We start from the raw sequence: 24,808 nt of genomic DNA, 5'->3' as shown, positions 1-24,808 counted from the left end.
CTCGGCGCTAGGGGAGAGGTTTGGGCGGGCTGCGGCCGTTTGTCAGCGGAAGGGGGCTCGGGGCCCTGCGTAGGCGTCTCCGCCTCGCTCCGGTCGGTGGCCGCCTCGGTGGGGCGGGCGGGAGAGCGCGCGGCGGTAACGGCCGCCGCAACAAGTGTGTCGCGAGCAGCCCGCGCCCTCGGGACGGTGCGTCGCTGCGGGGCCGCCGCTCCCGCGGGCTCTGGCGCGGCCGCCCCACGTGTCAGGGTGACGAGAGCCAGAGCCGGGGCGGCCCTTCCGCAGCCCCAGGGCTCGAGCGGCGCTCGGAGGACGCTCAGCGCTCCCCGGGCGTTCAGCGCTTTCTCCTCCGTGAGGTTCTGCCCGGGAAGTTTGGGCTTTGCTTTGTGCCTAGTGACTTTTGAAATGCTTCTCCGAGGAGCGCTCTTGTAGATTGCATTGTGATGATTTTTGTTTTCTGAAGTGACGTTTACATTATCCGATACTCGTGGCTATTTTCAGCCACTTTTCTGAGCGCTGTTTTTCTTCTGGACCACAGGAATCTGTGTGGAAAAACAGTGTTTATGGATCGTATTTCCAGTCAGATGCTGCTTTTCCGTGCCGCCCAGAGTGGGCAGCACGCAGAGCGATCACTTTGGCAGCATGCTAGTGTCCTATACTTTCTTAAGAGACAAGTAAAACTCTTCTACAGATGAGAACCTGTTTCTGTGTAAAGGAGGAATAAATCTTCGTTAATGCCAAAGAGTTCCTGAAAGAGAAGTGTAAGTGTTGTTAGAATCGCTGGTTTGTCTAGCTCCAGCACACGTGTGCTTGCAGCCTGATGTTGAATACCTTCCAAAATAAAGCAAGCTTAGTGTTGTTTGTTTTTGCCAGAACTCTCTGCGTTTACAGATTTTTCTTGTCACCAGATACACTGATGAGTTTTGTTGAGCTGGAATTGACAACTGTAGCTAAAGTAAATGTTATGTGTTCTCTAAGTCAGCACGGCTTTTACACTGAACTTTATTCAGGCTTAGGAAGTTCTTGAGGCTGGGCATTTCTCAAAACTCCAGGAACACATTAGTTATGTTGCCAGGACTGTACTTACAGGGTTTGAAGTTACATGAATATATGGAGAATGCTGTAGGAATTTGATTGGCCTGTGGTTTGCAGTATTAGCTAGAGACTCCCATAACTGTAGCTATTAAAAAATTAATTAAAAGGTAAAATGAAACTTTGTAATACACTTGCTTTTAGGAAAATTGTATCTAAAGACATATTGAATATCCATATACATGTCAAAGGGTTGCAAAGTCCAGTGAAATGCATTAAGGTGGCTGGGGAATCAGTCCCTAGGTCAGTTGGAAGCTTCAAGCTAGAGCCTTCAGTTCAGGTTGATGATAGTTTTCCAAGCTTTGGAAGTTCCATGCCAGCAGAGAGTGCTTTTTAGAAAGAAAAGGGTCGTGGAACAAAAATTCTTTGCTAACTGTTCTTTGGCCTTTTTTAAAAGAGTATCAAGGATGTCAGTAATAGCAAGAATGTTTTGTTGTATGTTGACTTGGAAACACGTTAGAGTGCAGTTTCAGACTGTAATTAAGTGGGGACTTTTTTGTGGTTTTTTTTTTAAAGAAACTTCCTCTGCACATGGTCTTAAACTATTTTTTTTCTGTCTATTTGAATATCTGGTTTTCTTGAATAAAATTCACTTCTGTTAATCAGATTTCACTTCCTTGGAATATCTGATGTCATAAACTTGTTGGTTCTCCAATCACCTGTAGACTTGACTGAACTCCAAACTCTAGTGTAGGAAAAGCCTTCTTAGAAAAATAAAACTAAAACCCAAAAATCTTTCTTTTATTCTTGTGATACAGTAAAAAGAGAACATACCCTGCCTCTTCTCCCTGATTTTACTACTTCACTACTCCTTTCCCTCTCGTGGAAGTTGAATGTAGGGTCGATAGACTTGTGAAGTGTTGCACACTTCTTTAAAAGCTTGCTGATGTCTGCAATATGCTCTGTGTCACAAGCATGACATTTAAACCCAAAATGCAGTATAATAATGCCATCAGACTGTTGTGTGTACAAAGAGAGTGCAGGAAAAAAACTAACTTATTATTTAGAAGTTGGCTGGAAATGCACGTTGGTCTTTTGGCTGTTGAGCTAGAAAGCTGATACTGCTTTTCAGTATTCAGAGGCACAGAATTCAAGTAGTTTTAAGTGCTTTTTTTGTAGATCTACAGATACATATGGAATCTTTGCCCTTGCTTTTCTGAAAGTTGTCAGCAGTTAACTTATTTGCAAATAAATACATGAGTTGTTGAGCTGTGGAATGTGACATTGTATGTTGTGCAAAGTCCAGGGGGCTGCTTGGGTTTGAGGTGAACTTTCTGACTTGCCACACGGAGTAGCAGCAGACAATTAAGTTTTCACAACTGGCAATTTCTGTGAAAGCAGCCCAGGAGAGCAAAATGTGAAATAAGCATCATTTACACAGGTACACTTGAAAAACTTGCATGTTTGGGTTTTCTTAGTAATTTTGTGGTTATATGCAATCTGATACCCTTGGAGCACTGCCATACATAATGTTGTGTGCTATATCTGGAATCTCAATTCATTCACCTCAGAATAGGAAGACTTCAAATTGCAGAGGGCTAAAAAAATGTCAATAGTTGTGTCTGAGTGCATTAAACAGTTTGTTTTTCCTCGCTGCTGTTTGTCCTCACAGTCTTTCAGCGAGTGCAAGTTTGAATGTGTTTTGCTACTGTATCAGATCTGGTGGCAAAAATCCTCTGGCATTAGAAATGTAACAGATGTTTAAATTAATTTTCAGAAGTCACAGTAGTAACTTGTAAGCAGGAAGTTTTGGTTTGGGTTGGTGAGATGTTTACTTATGGACCACAGTTAACAGCAGGTAACAGGATGGTGCTTCTGCTAAAACTCACAAATTGGAGATTCTGTAAGGTTGAGGTTACATGTATTTGTATAACACCTGAAGTACCAGGTAGCTTATGTGCAATGTTGCCCAATCTGGTTTTAGAGTCTGTGAGATTTACATGGATAAATCTTTGTATTTCAAACTCATCTGAGGAATGTGGATCCATTTACATATATTACAAGTTTCAGTGTGAGTCCCTTATGTGCAGATGCATATGGATGTGTGGCTACCAAAATAATGGAATGTACATACTGACTTCAGAAGATTAAAGAAACAAATGGTGACACTGATGTGCCAAAAATACTTTCCTTGAGAATTAGGATTGGAGCAATTTACTGTCTCCCACAGATATTTTTTGGGGATGATGAGTGATATATATAGGATCTTTTCTAAATTTCCCCATCCTCGAATACCATCTTTGGTACTTCCACTTCTTGGCTTTGGTTATTGACTGTGGGGCAAAAAAATGCCCCAAATATTTTTCAGTTGCACTTAAAAACAAAGGTGGGGGTGCAGGGGTACAGGTATGGGAACTTTGATTATTTACTTTCTTGCCTTAGATACTCCTGATTTTACATTATGAATTAATTTGCTTTAGGAGCATATTATCTTTGGAGCTAAATCTACATCTATTAAATATTTTAACTTCATTTTTGAAAAAGCATAAGAATTGGATTTCATTTTTTCTCTTGATGCAAAATATACTTAACATAAATTTACTACTTGTAGCTTACGTTTCTTTCAAGATTGTCAAGCTTGCCTACTGTTGTTAAATACTGTTGCATTAAATTTTCCCTATGAAACTGATTTGTAAAGGGTACTTCTCCGTTTCCAGAACATGCTACTATTATTTGCAATTATTATTCAGATTTGATACATCAGAGATACAGTGTCTAGTTTCATGCTTGTGTAACTTAACTCTGCCCATTGCTGTAGTGCTGAATGGTTTTATGTCACATCTTAAGTTGGTGAATGATCCCCAGATTTTCACCTTTTTCACTTTTTTTGTTAACAGAATATCTGAGCAAGGGAGGTATATATAGTTCCTTGGGGCAGGGGTGAAGTGAGTTGACCTGATGGTATAAATCTGTCTCTGAAGTACTTCTGAGGGATCATGAAGAATTGTGACTATTACAGATAAAATAACTCTATAAATGCACTTCTACTTGTTCATTTCAACTACCACAGTTGCTACAAAGTATCTTTCCATTAAGTGTTTGCATTGCTCCAAACATAGCATCTCACCTACTTTAAGCTCCATGACAGTTTGCATTATGTCAGGACACAAACACAAGAGAAATTTACCAAGCAAACACACTAAAAGAAAGAAAAAGTTATCATCTCATCCTCGAACCACTGATGAAAACATGCTAACACCATGATAACCAAACTTCTCCAAGCTCAAAGAGTTGGACTCTATAGTTTTAAAGGTTTTTTTCTAACCTAAATGGTTCTATGATTTTATTCTTTCCGTTTTCTTCCATCTAGTTTGAGTGGAAGTTTCACGGGAGCCTTATGTGCACCATGACGTTAGGATTGAGCTGTAATATCAGAATGTGACAAACACGTGTTTGCATCTGCTGAAGTATTTCAGATTATTTACTCATAGTAAATTCATTCAAGAGGTGTGTATATGTATGTGGAGAAGAGCTGTCTTGTGGGGTTTTTTTCACGAGAGGATTGTGTTTGGGAAGCTGTGATAAATGCTAACTGGAAAGTGACTAGTAGCTTCTGAACCCTCTTGAGTGAAGCAAAACATTATTAGTCTGGCAGGTTGTCAGCAGCAAATGGTACATTAATTTTTGGCACAAAACTCTTGCTAGCAAAAAAAGACTTTCTGTTAATAATAAAAATGAGAAGCGAGTTACTATCTGTTCTCAGCAGGCTGATCTTGTTCAGCATCTTTTTAGTATCCAAATAAAATAGACACAATACTTTCAACAAAAGTCCTTTTATTTTTTTTTAAACCCAGCTTTTAATATGCTGATAATCTAAATCAATCTACATCACTAACTTTAACTATTAGAATTACACACTACTGCAAAACTTTAATTGTATTTAAAGAGATGTATTTAAACATATGTATTAAACTGCATGGAATGTGGTAAGTCTTCACCCTAGGCCAGTTTTACTTCCCCAGCACTTGGAAAGTACTGTTTTGCATTTACTATTAGTGATAGTGATATAAGGAAGTAATATTTGTTATTTAAAAATGTTTATTTACATGGTCCCTAGCCACGTTGAAAACATCAGTGAGCTTGACATAAAATCTAACTTTATTTTTACCTGAGTAATAAGAAGAACATTTTTCTTTACTGAATTGTGTTGAGTACCATTTTTTAATATTCCATGTGGTACTGCCCAAGTTCTGAGAGTTCAGCTAATGCTAGTACATCAAAATTGCTTATTTTTATACAGCAGTTTGTCTTGATAACTGGTAATTTCTACTTCCTTTGGGTGCTGTAAATAAATCTGGTGTATGAAGAGCTACAGTGATTAAGAAGAGCAGAAAATTACTGCATAATAAAGATTATTTAGTGGGAATTGAGTTCTTTAAGGAAAACAAGATTTGCAGGAATGTGAAGATGTAACTTAAAAAGTTAGGTGTACTGCTAAGACCACAATCAAGTCTTCTCATCATCATTTTTCCTCAGAAAAATGCAGTAGTTTCATCAAGATTTGCAGCAGTGCTGTGTCTTTTGAAATTGAAAGCACATATTGAGTGCTTTCATAATTTCTGTCACTGCAAATATGCTGGATGACAAGTCACTGTATATTCAATTTATTATTCACCACAAGAAGTCTTTGTCTAATTCTGCTTTTAAAAAAACACTACTGTCACTAGTCTTTTTCCTTTACTCCATTTTGTTTAACTGGAAAACTTCAACATTAATTTACTCGAGTGAGAAATACTATGGCTAAAGCACTGGCTGGGGATTTGTAATAATTAGATTCTGTTTCCAAGTGTGTCACACACCACTGCTCTTTGAGCTTGGAGAAGTTTGATTATCATGGTGTTAGCATGTTTTCATCAGTGTTTTGAGGATGAGATGATAACTTTTTCTTTCTTTTAGTGTGTTTGCTTGGTAAATTTCTCTTGTGTTTGTGTCCTGACATAATGCAAACTGTCATGGAGCTTAAAGTAGGTGAGATGCTATGTTTGGAGCAATGCAAACACTTAATGGAAAGTTACTTTGTAGCAACTGTGGTAGTTGAAATGAACAAGAAGTAGGTTTTATGGCCTTTGTATTAGGATGGAGAACAAGTAAATGTAATTTGAAGTGGCCTCATTTTTAAAAAATCCGTTAAAGTGGCCACATGTAACCATCCCAGCTGATGCACAGCCTCACTTTGCCTACTATCCATGAAAATGCTTTTGCTGAAAGAAAATCTCCTTTATTGTGTTTAAAAAAAAACCCAGAGAAGTTATTCATAAAAGATGGGTAGAAGCAGACTGTATTACATCAGCTAAAGTATCACATTAAAAGATTAAGAAGTTAGAATCTTTAGTGTATTGTTGTCATGGGAATAGAAAAATGAATTATTAACTGCATTCTATTTATAGCTATTTTCTCTGAGTTAATATTCCCATTCCAGTTAACTTCTAGGTAAATTTTATGAGGAGTCAGAGCAATTCTTGCCTTAGTCTATCACTGCAACTGATCATTTTGGTGTCAAGTTACTTTTTAGTGTCTGTGTGCACTGATACTTGAAAGAGCCCAACCTAGTATATACACCAAGTATCATGAAAATTTTCCACCTTCTTGATGCCAAAAGTTGCTGCTTCATTGTTAATTTAATTGGAACTTGTTGGCCAGGAAAGTAGCATGCTATACTGCTCTTCTTTGTGGAGTAATAAAAGGTTTCTACCTATATTCTGGCAGTTTTCTTGAAAAACTGTCAGTGTGATTGGTTAGACCCCTTATATAAGAAGTCTTCACAAATGGCAGCGTTCACAAAACTTTTCAGCTCAAGCTTCTAAATTTTGGTGGTTACAGACCCAGACAACATGAAGAAAGATTTCTTGGAGTGTGATGGCAAATGAAGTGGTGTAAATGTTGTCTCATTTTCTTTTGTTCTGTAATATACATTTTTTCCCCGTGATTTACTTGTGAGAAGTAAAATAGAGGGGCTTTGTTTTCTTTCTGACTTATAGAGGGAAAGAATTTGAAAGGAGTTGAGGCAAATATTTTTTGAGTCTTTCCTTGAGACTTGCACCCCTTGGTATATATGACTCTTGCTGTCAAGCATGGTGGTGAGAAGTTTTTATCAGTCAAACATCCTTGTTTATGTGAAAACGGAAAAACCTTTGCTTTCATTTGTAGAGACACGCTTTTGATATCTGATTTTACAGCATATTTTAAGAACTACTATCTTATCTCCAAATGCTGCTGCTCCAGTGTTCTGTGAGCCCAGGTTTATATACCTGGTATATTGCTACTCTTTTTTAAGAGATGAAGCAACGTGCTCTGTAACAGAGAGTTGTTCTGACATAGCAAAGTGGCTGTCAAAAGAAACTTCCTCAAGTGGTTTGCTGTGGAAGAAGCAGCTGGAAGAGAAAGAGAGAGCTTTTAGGTGCCTGTTGCCAGAAACTGATGTAAACATTGATCTCATAGTTCAGTGGTAGCATGAGGAGGAATACATTCTTCAGAATGCATCTGTTGCTTCTCCTCAGTCCTTTCACACCTTGCCTGTGCAAGTGTCAACATATAATCTTCAGTCCAGGCTTTATCAGGTTCCTCCTCAGTCTTGTGATTGTAGGGATGTCACACAAAGTTAAGAAGGTTTCTTTCCATCTTGCTGTTCATGGCTCATCTCAGTGTCAGGAATTGCTTTGGAATTTGATCCTATTGAATGTAGAAGCATTTTTCATCTGGTTAGAGCAGTTGTAGTTACCATAGCATCTCCAGTTCCAAGGGTAACCCGTGCAAGAGATCTGCCAAGCAGACTCCTCTTTTTGGGTTCCTCTCTGTAGTGTTTCTGTGCCCTGCAATGCTGCCTTCACACAGGGTCATAGCTGTTGTTACTCTGTGTGAAATCTGCTGAGGGGAATGCACATAGCAATGCACTGAAAAGGGTATTTAGAACAAGTTACAGCTCTAATACTATTATAACTGTTCCTTCTCAGCATATAGATATACATTTCTCACTGCAGTGTTCCCTGAAGCCACAAAACCCTTTTACTTGTCAGAAATAAGCCTGTAGAAAAGATAGTTATTTAATATGCTGAAACTTTTCATTAATGAAGGAAGCTGAAAAATGGCAAATAGTGTGAAGGACTATGCTGAGCATTGCATCTGATTAAACTAGAGGTTTTGGGTGGTTTTTTTTAGTGTTCTGTAATTTTAGGTGATATGTCTAAAAGTGTAAAACATATATGAATAAAATTTAAGTCTGTCTTTTGCATCAAAATCCAGATTGGAACTGTTGATTTGATGAGAGGATTGTCTTTTTCTTTTTTTCCCTATTTTTCCTTTTTTCTCTTTTTTTCCCCTCTTTTTTTTTTTCTCTTCCTTCTTTTTCTTTCTCTAACCAAGCACAATATTGAGTTGTTGAACTGAAATTAAGCTTGATATTTCTATATACTTTCTTTCTGAAAACAAAAAAACCCCTAAACCACAAAAACTCACTGAAAACACAACCAGCTGCCATGAGCTGAGCCTGGTAGCTGCATGCCTGTTGAGTTATTCTTCCTTTTTTTTATATACTAGTAACTTTCATAAAGAAACCTGTTTAAGTTTATTAATGTGGAAGGGATTGTAAAAAACTAAACAACAAAAGTTTTTGGTGATACCAGGAATTATTTATCACCTCTTAGAAGACAGAATCATTGATGGCCACACATTCTTTTCATGTTAAAAATGAGTGTACCAGATGATCGAGGATGTTAGGGAACTTTTATGTAAAGAGGCATTGAGACAGTCTAGCAAAAGTTCCATTGGAACTTTTATGATGTTGAATAAAAAATAGTTTCTGAAAGAGATGAAATAATCTTGCTGTAAATACAGGTATTAATGTAAAGGATTATATTGGAATTTGGGCCTGTGATTGTTTAATTTTATGTTAGAAAAGTTAGTCCCAAAATCTCCCTCAGATACATTCTGTGTTGTAAATTGTGCACTGATTATCATCGTACTGCCAGTCTGAAATTCATACATAAGGGCGAGAAAGAAAGGGGACATCATAAAGCTTCTGTCATTTCAGTGTTTCAGAAGTGTAAGAATTAAACCAAAAGCCCAAACTTGTCTTTAGGCTTGCTATTAGTTTTCTGTTCAGTTTTGCCTGTTTTTCCCCACCCAACCAAATACATATCAGGTTTACTGTTGAACAGCTAATATGAGCAGGAGTGTGGCTGTCCTTGCTGTCTTCAAACTCCACTCATCTTGCCCCCACATTCCCTGAGAGACCTGAGAGAGAGTGGGGAGCAAGAGCAAATTAAAATGCACAGTGTTTCATTACCTGAAAGAGGTTAATAGATTTGCTTTTGAGTGTTGGATATAGCTGAAGGTAAGCTGCATTGATGCTTGAATTCTTCCTTCTTCAGCTCAAGAAATAGTCATGGTAGTTACTTTGAATTTCAGGTACTATTTACTATATACATAGTCTTTGTGATGAAATATTGTTGATATGTTAATATTTGGAATCAAACATCAAATTGGACCACAGCAGTATATCTTTGAAGTACACTTAGCTAGAGATGCTACTTTGTGTGTTCAAAATCTCTTGCAGTCTATGCTTTGGAGTTTAATTGTACAGAACAAAGTCTTTAAACTGGTATGTGGAGCAGAGTGGGAAGTAAGCTTCATAAAATGGCTCGTAACAATTACTGAAAAAAGAATTGCTTAGTCTTGCTGTTTACTAATGTGTTCTCATTTATATAAAATTAAATATGCACACAGCAAAAAGCAGAATTTCAGAACTAAATAGAAGTAAATTTGTACGGTCTCACCATATTAGGCATTTAACAGAATGTAAATGGGAAGTGAAACATCAGCTTGTGAAAGTAGTGAAGAAAATAGACAACACAGAAAAGGTCACAAGAAACAGGAATCACACATAGTCCTATTAATAGTGTTTCAAGTGACTAAATAATTGTGCTAGTTTCTTTGCAGTTCCAGGTGAAGACTTAATGTTTTCTCTGTTTAAAAGTGCAAGTAAATATTTTTTCATTTAGTAACTTTCATGTGGAACCAGTAAGATTGTGGTGGTGGCACAACACGTTCATTGCCATCTGTTAGAATCTTCTCTGTTCAGATTCATTAACAGTGATGTGTTCCACTTCTGCTTTGCCCAGAGGCGTTTCTTTTGAACGTGGCAGAGCAGAAGAAAGACAGTTGCATCATTCTGGGAAAATAAGTTATTTTTGTTTACATTTCTGTTTGATCCTGAATTGTGCAGGTGATGCCTTGCCATCTGGAAGTATCTGTTCTTTACTCTTTTGCTTGAAGGTTCTTAGTTTTCTAAGGCCAAGAAGAACCTTAAGTCTTTTGATCTTTTATTGAATTTATTGTAAGGACAAAAGATTATAATTTGGCCCCACAACTTCAATGATACTGAGTTCTAAACCCAGTGAGTTGGGATTTTTGAGTTACTTACTGTGATGATATATCACTGAAAGAGGGATACATATCCCACCTCTCCCCCCTGAGATGAAATTCAAAGTCAGTAACTGACACCCTGATAGAAATCAGTGTTTTGAAAGGAAAGGGTTGTTGAAAACTTGCAACATCTTTTTAATGTTCTTACAGTTCTAAGCCAAAAAGAATGTGTAACCAAGGAAAAAAGCCCCTGATTTAATGTAAAGCATGTGCTTATGTGAATATAAATTTCTTTTAAGGAAATAGTCAGGATACAGAAGGGGATTTCACAGAGGTGAGCCATAGCTCAGTGAAGCTGAATCTCTAGGTAGATGAACATAGCTTCTTTAGAGGGTTATTCATAGCAGTTGAGTACAGAACTTCTGCTCTGTATCACTCACTGGATAAATGCAGTTATGATACTTCTTGATGAAGACTGAATTTAACTTCAAATCATGGGTCTAAGTGTTATCCATTTACAAGTTCAAAACTGGTCTCTGCTATTAAAGAGACCACGGGCACTGCATAATTTGGATGGTGCTTATGTACAGTTCTACTGTTTGGATCAGGCTGCACACAACACTACACAATATATAAGAAATATCTTTTTCAGATTCAGGTTTTAACTTCCATTTTCCACATTTGCACTACAGTGTGTGGAAGTCCTAAGTTGCTGTGATTTAGCCAAATGTGCACAACGGCAAGTTCTTTACCTCAGTGTTTTAGTTTCTGAGCTTGGGTTGTAATGGCTTAATTACTGATAATGAAATTTCTTGAAGAATGTTGTGCCTGTTATTGTTGAAACAGGAATGAGGAAGGAGGAAAAGGATATATTGTGCAGTTTTGATGTTTTATGATTCAGTTATTTACTGATGGTTATTCTCTTTCTTCTCAGACTTGGTGAAATGGCGAGTTTCTTTGTTGCCAAGTGGATGTCACAGCTTGACATTTACTTGTGTGTTTTACTTAAGTATATATTTACTTAAGTGCTATTGAGAACATGAAATGCATGCAGCAGCTCTGAGGTAGCTTGAAGATGTGAACCAACAGCCATGAAATACCCTACCTGTATGTTTCTCTATGTATTGCTGCCCAAAACATCTGCTAGTGCTCCCAGGGATGGTCCAGGTGCCATTCTCAATGTATTTGTCCAGAGCAAGATAATTTGCAGAGAGGAAAATACTCCAGAAACTGCCATATCGTGTCATTCAACCTGCTTGGAGTTCCTCATCCTAAAGGAAAACCTGGAGTAACAAATGCTTTCTTTGTGTGCTCTGGCAGAATTCACGGAGGAGCCTGTTTGATAGGTCTAAAGCTTATTATAGAGTAGAAGATCATAGGGGCTACAGTTTAGCCCAGTAATTTCTGTGTGGCATCTTATATTGCTTATGAATGAATATTTCCTCTGTCTTTTTGTGTTTTTTGGGGTTTCTTTTGCTTTCTTTACAAGTGGGCCTACTTCCTCAGCATTATTATTAGATACCACACAGGATTTCTAGGCAGAAGCTTCATGTACATTTTCCCACCTTTCCTCTCTTGAGGTACAGGTTTTTTTTGTCATACATTCCTAAGTGTTTCTGGTGACGTGAACCATAGAGGGTAGCTATAGAACTGTAGGAAGTTTTACTGTATTGTCACAGACATTTTGATTGCCCTCCACATGATTTTCTGATTCCTGAATTATTTAGTAAGATTGTTAATGGTTTTTTTTTCCAAAACATAATTGATTTGCATAAGACCAGTATCTATGTAAGGAATAAGATTCACAAACTGATTATTTTGGCAAAATACAACTTCTCATACAGAAGCTGCAAGCTGAAATGCAATAGGGTTTCTGTTAGGTCTCTGATGGTACTTTCTGCAGAAGTGGTAGGAATGTGGAGCTAAGGGCAACTGTCCAAGGTAGTTTTGTGTTGTGTTTTTGGCTAGGCTCACAGTAAACAAACCATGAAGGAGGCCCCACTGGTAACATCCAGGTGACAGTTCTGTTTTTCCAACATTCCCCAGAGTGATGCAGTGGGGAAAAGGTGTGTGTTCATTGGAGGATCCACTGGGCGTTCACTTCTGAGGCAGTTGCTTCAAGTGTTTTTGACCTTTACTCTGTTCCCAGAGTATGTTTGCATGTTTCTTATGTAGTTGGAGTTCTCACTAGCTGTTTATGGTAGTTAAAAGGCCAGCAGAATTTGTACCATAGTCTATTAGGTGGTACAGTCACCAGCCTTTGAAAAATTTTCCACTCGTGCTTTGAAGGTAGGAAGCATACTAGTGGCTGAGAAGTTGACCATGACGTGATCTGCAGGTAGACTGATAACCATCTCTCATAACATCTTTTCTTCTGGTCTGAAAAATGATAAAGGTTGGTTAACTAGAAAAATCAAGCTGTCATAGTAGTAGTGGGTAGCTGATGTGTATACACCAGCAATGCTTTGAGTTCTGGAGGGCTTGCCATTACCTTAGCTATCCTCTGTGTGCAGCTGGTTGTAGAGGACCAGCAGGAAGCCTATTGCTAGTGTCATGTCATGTCTAAATTACAGTGGAGGTGCAAAGTACTGTGAGAATAGTGAGGGAAAAGGACAGAGAGCTATAGAGAAGTGAGCAGAGACCTAGCAAGCAAGAGAGCTGATAACCGTGACAGGAGCTATTCCCAATGTACTGGCTTTTTAAATGGGTATGATTTATGCACCCTAAATATTTTCCAGGCTTTATGCCAGTGCCTAACCCTCAGACTGAATGTCACTAGACCACTGTACTAACACACATTTCTGTATTTATCACCAATAAGGTATGAGGAGCATTATCTTTCCTTGCCTAGCCAGTGTCTGAGAGATAGATAGCAGTGCAGGAGATGACTCTAAGATGGAAATTGCAGCACTAATATGACCACCTGCTTTCTCTTCTGGTACTTGAGTTCAAAGTATATATTTTTTTAGTTCCAGTCTTGACTGTGTTGTTTTTGTTTTGTTTTTTTCAAATGCAGTCTTAGTCAAGAAACCTGACACTACGTCTGTGTTACACATTGTTCCCGTTGAAGAGGTTAATAAAATGGGCAGAATGTATGGTGTAGGAAAGGAATAAGGTCACAGTATTTTCCAGACTATCAGTACAGATAGTGGAAATCTAGCATCATGCATTTTGCTGTGATTCCCACGTTGTGCTTGGGAGGCTTCTCTGTGGTTTGCCAACCTCTATGGAAGTGGTAGATGTTGTTCAGGTAAATTTGTTTCTTATATCCCAGCAGTGGCATATATTTAATTCAAAACCCCATTCTTTGCTATGTTGGTGCTGGTAGGTTTCCTATGAAAGGTTTCCTATGAATTTAGAATGGTGTCTTAGGCTCCTTCCATTTCATTTGTCATCATATGTCTACTTAGCCAAGATTTGAAAGTTTAATTAAAATAACATACTATTTCTGCCCCAGGGTATGGTACTTCAGACATAGGCTGTATCCCCACTTTGAGTGGGGGATATGAAAGATTGCTTCCCCAGGTGGAAGTTCTGGAAGTAATGACTATCTATCTTGTGTCTACAGTATGATACATTTCACACTTCTTCCTGAGCTCCTGTCTTCTAACCACTGGCTTTTGATTCTGATTTTTCTGACTGTATTAAAGAGATATTGACATACCTGTAAAACATTATTGCCAGGCTAGTACTTCAGCATTGGTTGTATGGCTGTTGTCTGCTATAGACTCCTAGGCTTTAATCATGAGAAGTTTCTGGACTAGGTCATACCTTTATGCACCACATGGTTGTTTTCCAAAGGTTATGCATGGAGCAGTAACTTAATTTTCTCAGACTTGAGCAGATGGGGCAGTAACTATTTTTCTCTTTGAACCACTGAAAGAGTCTTAAGTTGTTTGGCTGTGCTCTGCAGACTAATCCCCAGAGAGATTCTGCTCTGCATGGGACAAAGGGAATGCCAGGCTTGTTCCTGATGGCTGCACTGCCATGAGTCCTTAGAAACACTGTATGGGCTACCTAGTGTGTTTAGAAGAAGAAATGTTTATGGGAGGAGGAGTGTAGTTACATGTCTTTTGTTTTGTGGCTTGGCCTACAAACCTGTAGATAATATCAGTGCACACTGGTAGCACTACTTTGTTCTCAAGGGGGTTTTAAATATTTCTTACTTATTTACTGAGAGACTGGTTTGAAAAAAAAAGAGCTAAATGTAGATGGTGACTTGGCTCTATGGAGATATTTTGTCCTGTTCATCTGCAGGATGTTGGTAAGAGGAGACCAATTGAACTTTTCTCCTGATGTTTCACTAATAGAAATATGAATAAGAAGATGGGATCACTTGTGGCATCAACTCAAGTTCTCCACAATTGAACTAGAAATGACATTATGCTCTTTAAAAAAACCCAAACACACAGCAGCTGAAGCCAAGTGTAAAACAGAAGACGTGGTTTGGAGAGTGAAGCTCTTGTTCCCCTTTCTTTTGCCTTCAGTTGCAATGGATGTCTCTTGATCTGATCCAAATAGAGAATACAAAAATGTAAATATTTGTAGCAGCTACAAAATACTTTTTAGTATGTAATTAATAATTATACCTATATTGTTAGAATAAGAGGCATCTTCTACATAACCTTTCCTTTCCTTCTTACTTTCTGATAATTGAGCATTTGAAGATTAGACATTCATTGAACTGTTAGTGCAATGTGAATATTGTGCTGCAGTGTTAAAGGGAATGAAAATACATGGTTGATTAGCTATTTCTGCAGAAAAAATTTAGGGAGCTGTTAAACCACCTGTAATTTGCTGATTTTCTCGTTTACTTAATTACATTATGTTGTGTTTTGGTCTTTTAGGTCATGTTTGGGTCATTTTGAGTCACGTTTAGGTCATCTTGAGGAACCTTCTGAGAAAATAAGGGTAGTGTTAAGAAAACAGTGTTTAATAAAAGTATCCTCATTTCACAGTCAGACTGAAACAGGAACAAGTTCTCTGAAATATGTACTACAATTTTGAATCGTTTTACTTGTAAAGTCAGTTGCATGGGTATTAAATTATTGTATTTAACTTTGTTATAGTGTCATTAAAAAAAGGCAGCAAAGGCAGCTACTCCATGATCAACTGGTGATAGATACTTTTCAGCTCTTATTCAAGCATCTCCCACCTTGGAAGCAATTATATATTTTGACATTTAGGTGGACTTCAGATTTTTCTCTTGGCTCTTAGATATTTTGGGTATAGTAGTGAGCAGGGAGTGGCCTAGTATAGATGTAATTGCACAGAACCCCTGATCTGCTGGTGAAAATTAAAGCCCAGCTTGTACCTTCCAGGCAATTTGAAAGTATAATTGCTTCTTTGGCTGTAGCTGTCCACTTCTAGCTCTTCCTGTGTGACTTTGATATTTTTATTGTCAATATTTTAATATTTGTTTTGTATTTGAATTCCACCATTGACCAAACTAGTATAAATCTTAAACTTACAGATCTCAGATATGTCTTTTTGTTGATAACCTTTGGGAGTTCTAGACTGAGATGATGTGTCTCATTTATGATAAAAGAAGGTACCTTAACTCCTGGACTGTGGTTTGTACCTTTTGGAACTAAATACATAGACATTTCTGTACTGATACAGAATAATTCTTAATTTCTGTGGGCTTCTCTTGCTTGTGATGGGAAATTTAATCACTTTTCTGTCACCTTGTTTGCATTAGATTGTAAGATGTTTAAAAATATTCTTGTAGAGATTAGAAGCTGGGAAAAATCCTCATGATTTTCTGCCTAATGCAAGTTTTACTCATGCTATGTGACATGTGAATGCAATTCTGCAGGAGTAATTGGAAATGCACTTGAATGCACAGTTAGCAATGAAAAGTGTGTGGCCATTAAAACTAAAAGGAAGCAGAAAATGGTTTTGGTTTAAAACAAACTTATTGCTTTATTGCCAAGAGGAAATGAGTCTTATTAGCTTCTCTTTTCAAAAGGGATGTGTACATGGTGTCATAATTTGGGTAGAAAATGTGAAGCCTAGTCAAGCAAGCTCATCTTTTCCTACTTTGTATTTTCTCCGAAGCTTTTTTAACTGTCAGAATAACAAGTTTGGGTTGATAACTTTTTTTTTAAAGGCAGGAAATAAATGACTGTAAACTTTCAGTTAAGGTTGGATTTAGAGGTTGGTAACTGTGGTAGTTCCCTTTCCCTAAGTACTTGAAGCAGATGCTACAATTTTAAGTCAACACATGCAAATTTGTATCAGTTCCTGATATGTGAATTGAGCAACATGTGAAGTCACCCCTAAATGTACTCACAAAAGGTTCTTGTGGCACCTGACACTTGACTTCTGACCTCTGAATTTTTTGAAAAACCATGTTGTATGAAGTTATTTGTCTTTTACTGACTTACTAGACAACATAGAAATATAGGCACCTATCACAATGTTCAAATGAAATAATATTTGCTGCTCACACGTTTAATTTGACAAGTTAATTCTTGACTCTGGTAATGAAGTTATTGAAACAGACAGGCAATAAAGCTGAAACTGAGCTCTCTGAACAAATGAAATGAAAACTGTCCACTGGAGATAACTTTAGTAATTTTAAGTGATTGTGTACAGATTTATGTCGGGCACAAAACTTGCTCATGTGTTTAGTAGCCAGTAAATTTGTGTTTCTCACACCCTCCTCTTTTAAAAAACTGTTAATGAAATTGGAGAATTCAGGTGTTAGAACCTAAAATTGATTCTAATTTGTCCTTTTTGGGGAAATATTTTTCAACCCTTTTTTTTGTTTGTTTTGATTTAGTGATGTGTGTAGTCTTGTAGAGATTTCAATCACTCCAATGTATTTCTCTATTTTAATGTTTCTAGTAATTTAAACAAAGTCTGAGCAATGTCTATATTCACAGAAAAAAAAACAGGTGACATTTTCATGAAATCTTAAAAGCAGATGCTGAATCTGGGAGCTGGGAAATAGCAACCACACAGCAGAGAGGCCAAGAGGGACTGCTGAGCCTCCTAAGGGTGCAGATTCCTGGCAGTCAGTGGGCCAGCACGAGTCAGCAATGCGCACTTGTGATGGGGGAGACTGACCCCAGAGTGGGCTGCCTCTGGGAGTGCAGCCAGCACAGCAAGGGAATTGGTTATTCCCCTCTACTCAGCACCTCTGAAGCTGCACCCAGAACACCCTGTCCTGTTGTGGACCCTCAAGAATAGGATTGATGTTTACAAACTGGAGAGTCCAGTGAAGGGTTGCTGCTGAGGTGATTGGAGTCTGCAGCATATGAGATTCAAGGTGGGAGTGTGCATAACCTTTGTTTGGAGAAGACAAGATAAGAAGAATCTTTATGGGAGTTTTCCACTGCCTGAAGGAGGATTATAGAGAAGATGTGGCCAGATATCTGAGAGGTAGAGGGAAAGACAGAATGCAAATGGTAGAATGCCAGCTTGCAACAAAAGAAGTTCCAGTTGAACATAAGGGAAAAAAAAAAATCAGTGTGAGGGTTGCTTCTCACTGGAGTTGGGTTAGTGTGATGGGTTTATATGGAGTTGCATTTATGTGGTAATGGAGTGAGGGGACTGCGATGCTGCACCTGTAAACAGTTCTTGAAACATTCCCTATCCCTGAGTTTTGAACCCACCTCTGGCCAATCTAGTGCCTCTACCATCACTGTTTAGGAAAAGGAACCTGTAGTGCATGAAAGGAGGTGGAAGATTAGGGTGAGATGGAGGCAACCACATGGATCCTGCAGGAAAGAAGGAACAGTGCCAGACCAGAAACCCCCCTGCAGCTCACAGTGGGAGTGCAGCTGTCCATCTGCAACCCATGGAGGGCAATGGCAGGACTAATAGTTGCTAGCAGCTCTAGGAAGAACCACATGCCTGAAGGGTGATTGTTGCAGACCCTGACCTAGAGGAAATGAAGACAAGCTGCAGCCCTCAGGATGAATTGCTGGGAAGATGGTCTTAAAGGAGTTGGTTGCACTTTGCATTATCTCCCTACTCTGTATTGCTTTCAGTTGGGTATTTCTGTTTGTTATAAGGTTGTTGATGGTTGTTTAAATAAAGTTTCATTTTCTTCTCCAAGTCAAGCAATCTTGTGTCCTGCTGGGGACCATAGTGGCAAGTGAGCTCTCCCTGTCCTTAGGGGGTTCCCAAGGCCTTTAGTACTTATGACTCATTGTGGTCCTTTGTTCCTAGATAGTAATGGGAACTGTGGAGCCTTCATCCATGGAGACTTCCAAAATTAACTGTGGAAACTCCTAAGCAACACACTGGAACTTCAGTCTTTAAACTAATATTGGGACTAGATGACTCGAAGGTCCTTTCCAACCTTGAATTAGTTTGTGATTCTTGGATGATTGTAATGATTTTTGGGCCTTATGATGTTATTACCATTAACTTTATGACAAAAATAACAGAACACAAAGATGGTGTGTGATTTTTAGGATTACTCTTTCCTACCAAATGGCATTATGTTTCAAATTGTCTTTATAAATGTCATGAAAAAGATGCATAAAATACATCTAAATATTTACATGAGAGCTAAGTAGTTGGATTTTTTCCCATACTTATTTCAGCATTGAACAGTCCTGTTCATACAACAAACAGCTGTGAGCTGCCACCTCTTAAGTCTGTGTAGTGGGTGACATTTAAGCTGATGCTGGAAGAAAACTGCTAAAATCCAGAACAGATTGCTCTGTTTAAGAAGCTGACCCAGTCAGGAAGAATGTCATGTCTGATGAAGCATGTAACTTTCTTTCATTGTTTCCTTGAAGAGCATCTTTCTAACTTTTAGGATCTGTGGCATCTCTGTATATGAGACTTAAGCACAGTCTGATGATGTGATAGGTCTGTGATTTGGTCTGTGTGCCCTCCTTTTAGGAGAAAATTTCACTCCTAATTAGTTTTCCACTGCTTTTAATTATTTCACTTTTTTGCCTCTCTTTTTAGATGCATGCTATCTGTCTACTAGAGAATAACCCTCTTTCCTAGAGGTTTTGATTGAAGTATCAAAAATAATTGAAAAGTGAGTCTTTTAGTCACTGTGTGAACAGCTGTCTATATATAGGAAAACCTCAATTTCTGGCCTTAACATTTTATAGTAGAAAGTCATCTGGCTCGTAATTTAGAGATGTAACATTTTAATAGCTGAAGGAAACAATTGACTGCTGATGAAATTTTATGGTTTAGATTCATTTGTACAATTCAAAAGAAGAAGTATTAAGCATTTATATATTTAGATGTCTTGTAAGTGGAATATTTACTCCTTATTTCCACTGTATTTATAGAGGAACAAGTAATTACTCTGAGTGGTAGAACAGGCCAGAAAATGTCAGAGAGCAGAACTAATACTGATTTAATGTTTCCTAGTTTTCTGTTAGACTATTAAGAATTCTTGTGCAATTCTTGTTTAGCAACGGGGGGACAGGGACCATACAGTGTACTTAAATCAGTGAAAAACAACTCCACATTATTAGTGCCTCTCTTCAGCTTCATGACAGACACATTATGTAATCTTTTGAATAACAGCTTGAGCTGTTTTATAAAAGCCAGACCTTTAGGCTGTCATTTTACCTACATTTTGTAAAACATGAGTTTAAGAACTTTCAAGTGGCAAGCAAGCCCTGGGGCTGGAAGAATCTGTCACTCTTCTTCCACCACTCATCTTGCTTCTGCTTACATCTTTGCTTTGCTGGCACAAGCAATTATGTGGCTTTGTAGGAAATGGACTTTCCTGTGTTAAAATGGCACCTTTATGCTGAGTTAAGTTCTTTCCTTTTCCCTTCAGTCTGACTGTCCAGTTCTTTTTCTGCCTATGTGCCAGCTCTATTAACCCTTTTTGTTAAGCATGACTTTTTGTTTGGTTTGTTTAAAATATCCACGTGAGCATCCCATCGTTTAAATGTTTAGTAGAATCTTTTTCTAATACTAGAAATCAACATATTGGAACATTTCATGCTAACCTTTCCCATGTACATAATATCTGTACATAATAATATCTAGAGTGATCTGGATTATCAAAAACAAATTACCTAGGTTGTGAACTGATGAGAACTAATCTTGTCCCAGTACTTCAGTCTCATCTTACTATCCTGGAGCATGTTAGACAGAATGCATTGGTCTTTGTGACAGGTCCCTCCCTGCCTGCTGCAATTTCAAACTTAACAAAATACCTAAGAGAGCTGTTTACAAATTTTCCCAAAGATGAATGTACCAGATATGTTCCCAGCTATTTCTCCCACTTTGTCTCCCTAACTCTGTGGAAAGGTTGTCAAGGTGTGAAATGAACTGTTGGTTTTATGACAATGCTTTTCTAATCTGCTATTTTCTGCCATATTGATTGTACAGACCTGGATTCCAGTGAGCCAAAAGAGGATGTTTTATCTGGATGGCCCCAGCTTCAATGCAATCCAGTTATCAAATGCAAAAGCAAATACAAAAGCAAAAAAAATGACATTTTCAGGCAGTAGTATTGTCATGGTGTTGCCCAGCCAGCAAAGAAGCACCATGACAGTCTCTTGCTTGGTGCCCCCCATCCACCCCCACCCTCGGATAGCGAAATGGGACAAAAGAAGGATAATCAAGGATGTTGTGGATTGAGGCAAGGGCAGGGAGAACTCACTGCCAGTTCCAGTTCTGGGCAAAATAGACTCTACTGCTCAGAGAGGGAAGCAAGGAAAGTTTATTGTACTACCTACTAGAAACTAGACAGAACAAAAAGCAAAAACAGGGCAGGATGATGAGAAAAATAAAACCAGCACTTTAAGACCTCCTCTCTTTCCAGGCCCAGCTCACTGCTCCTAATATCTCTACATCCTCCCCCCTCAACAGCTCAGGGTAGGTAGGGAAGGGGTGATTGATCAGTCTCTGCCACTTGGCTCTTCTCAGGGGAATACTCATTGTATTCTTCCAAGTGATCATGGAGGTGCCCAACTGGCTCAGCCCCAGCAGTGGGTCTGACTCAGAGCTGGGGAGAGTTTTGAGCAACTTCTTACAGGAGCCACCTTTACACCCCCTGTCCCATTGCCAGAAATGGCTCCAGGTCAAACCATGTCAAATATTTAAATGTGAAAGGAATTTTTCTTCTCCCTGCAACTCACTTTAACTGTACAATACAAAGAGACAGCCTGAAACTTATTACTTTTATAGACATTTTAGTGTATCATTATGATGATTTCAAGAGAATAGTCATGAATGAGCTGTTATATTACTCTTGTACTTAGTGTTCATTATGAATGATGGTGTGGGGCTTGTGAACTTTCTGGAGTCTGTTAAAAGCCTGAGACTTAAGTTTCATTCATTTGGTTCATCATGAATAATCTTTGAAGGAAGGAGGAACTGTGTTTACTTGCCTGAGTAGAAGGTAATGAGGAGTATGAATTTCCTTTTATTCTCATTATTCCAATCGTTTCCGATAAATCTTTTGGGTCTGGAATACCATTTTAATAGGGTTATTCTCTGCCTGTAGATTTGTTTTGCAGGAAAAGTTTCCTGAAGCCAATAATCTCATTTGCAGTTAGTGTTAAAATTATACTTTCATTGAATCAACAAATCACTTCCATAAGAGATGACCAGAGGTAATCTATTCTAACCATCTATTCAGATCAACTTGCTTAAAATGAAACTAAATTTTAATTTGAAACCAGTTAACATGTTTACATTTTTTTCATATCTCATAAGTCCTGTTGAAGTCAATTGTAAATTCAGGTGCTCAGCACTTCTTGAAAACTGGGCCACTTTTCTTGAGAAGCAATAACATCAAAGTAGGAATGTCATTCATTGTGGTTTTAAAATCCCAGCTTCACTTTTTAAAACTCAATGTGCCATGCTTTGGGTACAGCAGAGGACTAAAGCTACAGAAGATGAACAGTTTAAGTAACCAGGGACCACGGAAGAAAAACTAATTAAATTCTCTTTGTGGAAGATTAGCTTTATTTCTTGAGAAGAATCTTGACTTGAATAGCTGAGAGACCACTCTTGGTGCCAGTCTGAGCACTGTGAAGGAATTACATTCAAATAAGCCTTTTGTGTTTTCTATATATAGATATTTATTGGAAACTAGATGGAGATATTTTTATTCTGATTTCCAGAGGAATCTTGACGAAATGGACACTTCATTTTCCATTCCATAGGGCCAGGTCATGTGGCAGTTGAACTCAATGGCTGGGAAGTATTTATAGTACCACATGATCTTTAAAAATAACTTCCCAGGCTACACTGTGGACATCTTGAATTCTTAAAATCTTTGGTATAAACAAGATATTGCTGGAGTGGAAAAGTCATGGCTTTGCTGATTTAGGCATTTGTTGTATTTACTTTTTAAGTTTGTAAGCAGTGTAGATTGAAATTCACCTATGAAGCAGTAGAAGGCAAGCACCTTGAGTGAGATCATTCTTTAGGGCAAATTAGGAATTTCAGTGGCATGGTATGAAATTACATACAGAATAAACTTTGTGCATTAAGATCTATCTTTAAAAGAGGGTTACTGTTGATCCTGTGTGAACTGTGAGGTCTAGTGAACAGAAAATGCAGTTCGTAGTAGTACAGGGGCTTTCTCGTGTCGTGTTAAACCTCTGAGCAAAAACTAGGTTACAATTCCATGCCACATCTAATTTCATCCCTGTGGTTGCTGCTGGAGGGTAAAGACAGTGTTCTCACCCAGCCTTGCTTCAGATACAGTGCCTGACTTCTTACAGGGTGGGGCACATCATTTCCAGAGTTGATGGAAAACCAGTAATGTTTGTTTGTATCATTTTTCCATTGTGTGGAAGGTGGGAGACATCCAGGAAAGAGGAAAAACATAACAGTGGTACTTCTGACTGTAGACTGCCCTTGAAGAGTTCTCCACCTAAGGTGAAACTGCAGGAAACAAAGTGACTTGTGAGAGTCAAGCCAGTGCCTCAAGCGGTCGTGTTGCAGTCAGTATAAACACAGTGGAAGTCAGCAAGATGGAAGTGCCACATAGCCCCCTGGAACTGCTGCCAGTGTATTAACTGCAGAGCAGCTGTCTTGGACCTGTAAGCTCATAGGCTGTGACAGCCTCACCTGGGAAGTTGTTATGAACAGAAGAGGATGTATCTCTGCCTAGCCATGACCTGGCACACTCATCTAAGTCACATATTTAACTTGCGTCATCAGAAGAAATTGCAATTCTTTCCAATATAAAGAAGGAAGAATTCTTCCTTTAATCAGGTTTTTCTCTTTAAGTACCCTCTTAAGTTTCATAGGACATAAACTTTCCTGCATGTTCTGGCTCCTTTTCTATCTTTGCTGCTGGATTCTTTTATCTCATTTGTTCTCAAATATTTCCTTTGTAGCTTGTTCATCTCTTTATAGTACTCGATGTTTGCGTAGTTAGAAAAATGATTACAATGAGTATATTGTGTCAGTGCTTAGTGTTTCTCCTACTTAGACTGTGTGACATGCTGGTGCTGTTTTCTAGAAAATTACTGTGGTCAGATTGTCATTTAGTCTCTTCTGGACAGTAAGATATTGTTTAAACACAGTTCTTGTGTGTCTGGATAGGGTGGCCCTTTTCAACTGTTTCCACTGCTGCAAGATTTTTTTTCTTGTAGCCCTTTGCCACATGACACAGCAAGCAGTAGATAAAAAGCTGTATTGATCACAGCAATGCTCCTCTTGAATGTGGTATTTGAAGCTGTAATAGCTTATTATATAAAGCAGAAATCTGGATAAGCAGAGTGCTCTTAGTTTTTTTGCATAATCAAAACAAGTTAGTTTCTGATATTTATCCTTTATGTAAATATTCGTGTTTTTAGTGAAAAGCAAAATCAATCCACGATTGTATTTAACATGAAGTGCTGTAGTGCCCATCCTTGTTTGAAACAGGTGGTGTAAAAGAAACTTATTAAGGAAACAGACTTTTTTATATGGATTTGCAACACCCACGCCCCCACCCCCCTGGCCTTTTTGTCATCTATTTGGGATAGCATACTTACTTTATCCTGTGTGACTACATTTCAGGGGTAGGTGACATTTAAAATGTGCAATATCTCCTCTAAAGAATTGTCTGAAGACCAGATTCTCTTGATGCTACAGGGCAGCCCAGGAAAACTGAGAGGGGTAATAGAGTATCAGCATTTCCCTCTAATACTGTGTTATGTGTGTGTTTATATTTACCAGCATCTTTGCAGCTTCTTTTAGTAGTATTCTTTTTGATCTTGCTTCAGGATAGTAGGTTGAATGTTGCATGATTTTATATTGGTGTTCTTTTGCTAACAGAAAATAGACCTCAAAGGATGCTGGGGAATTTGTGGTGAGTTCACAAGTAAAGGACAGTTTCCAACTTAATAATATAATGTGAAATTTTGGTTGGTGCATTCTTCAAAATGTAGGTTTTAGAAGAACTGAGCTG

The 24,808-nt window shown here is 38.2% G+C and overlaps 1 protein-coding gene across 5 annotated transcripts in view; it reads left to right on the top strand.

The window, feature by feature from the left end:
• The window catches only part of PIK3CB (phosphatidylinositol-4,5-bisphosphate 3-kinase catalytic subunit beta), an 89,796-nt gene that overhangs the window by 23,156 nt on the left and 41,832 nt on the right, over window positions 1-24,808 (top strand). The gene's annotated exons all lie outside the window — the stretch shown is intronic.

The sequence above is a fragment of the Colius striatus genome, chromosome 12 (assembly GCF_028858725.1).
Source record: "Colius striatus isolate bColStr4 chromosome 12, bColStr4.1.hap1, whole genome shotgun sequence".
NCBI lineage: Eukaryota > Metazoa > Chordata > Aves > Coliiformes > Coliidae > Colius > Colius striatus.
Note: the sequence above shows the minus strand (reverse complement) of the source record. Positions and strands in the feature narration are given on the sequence as shown.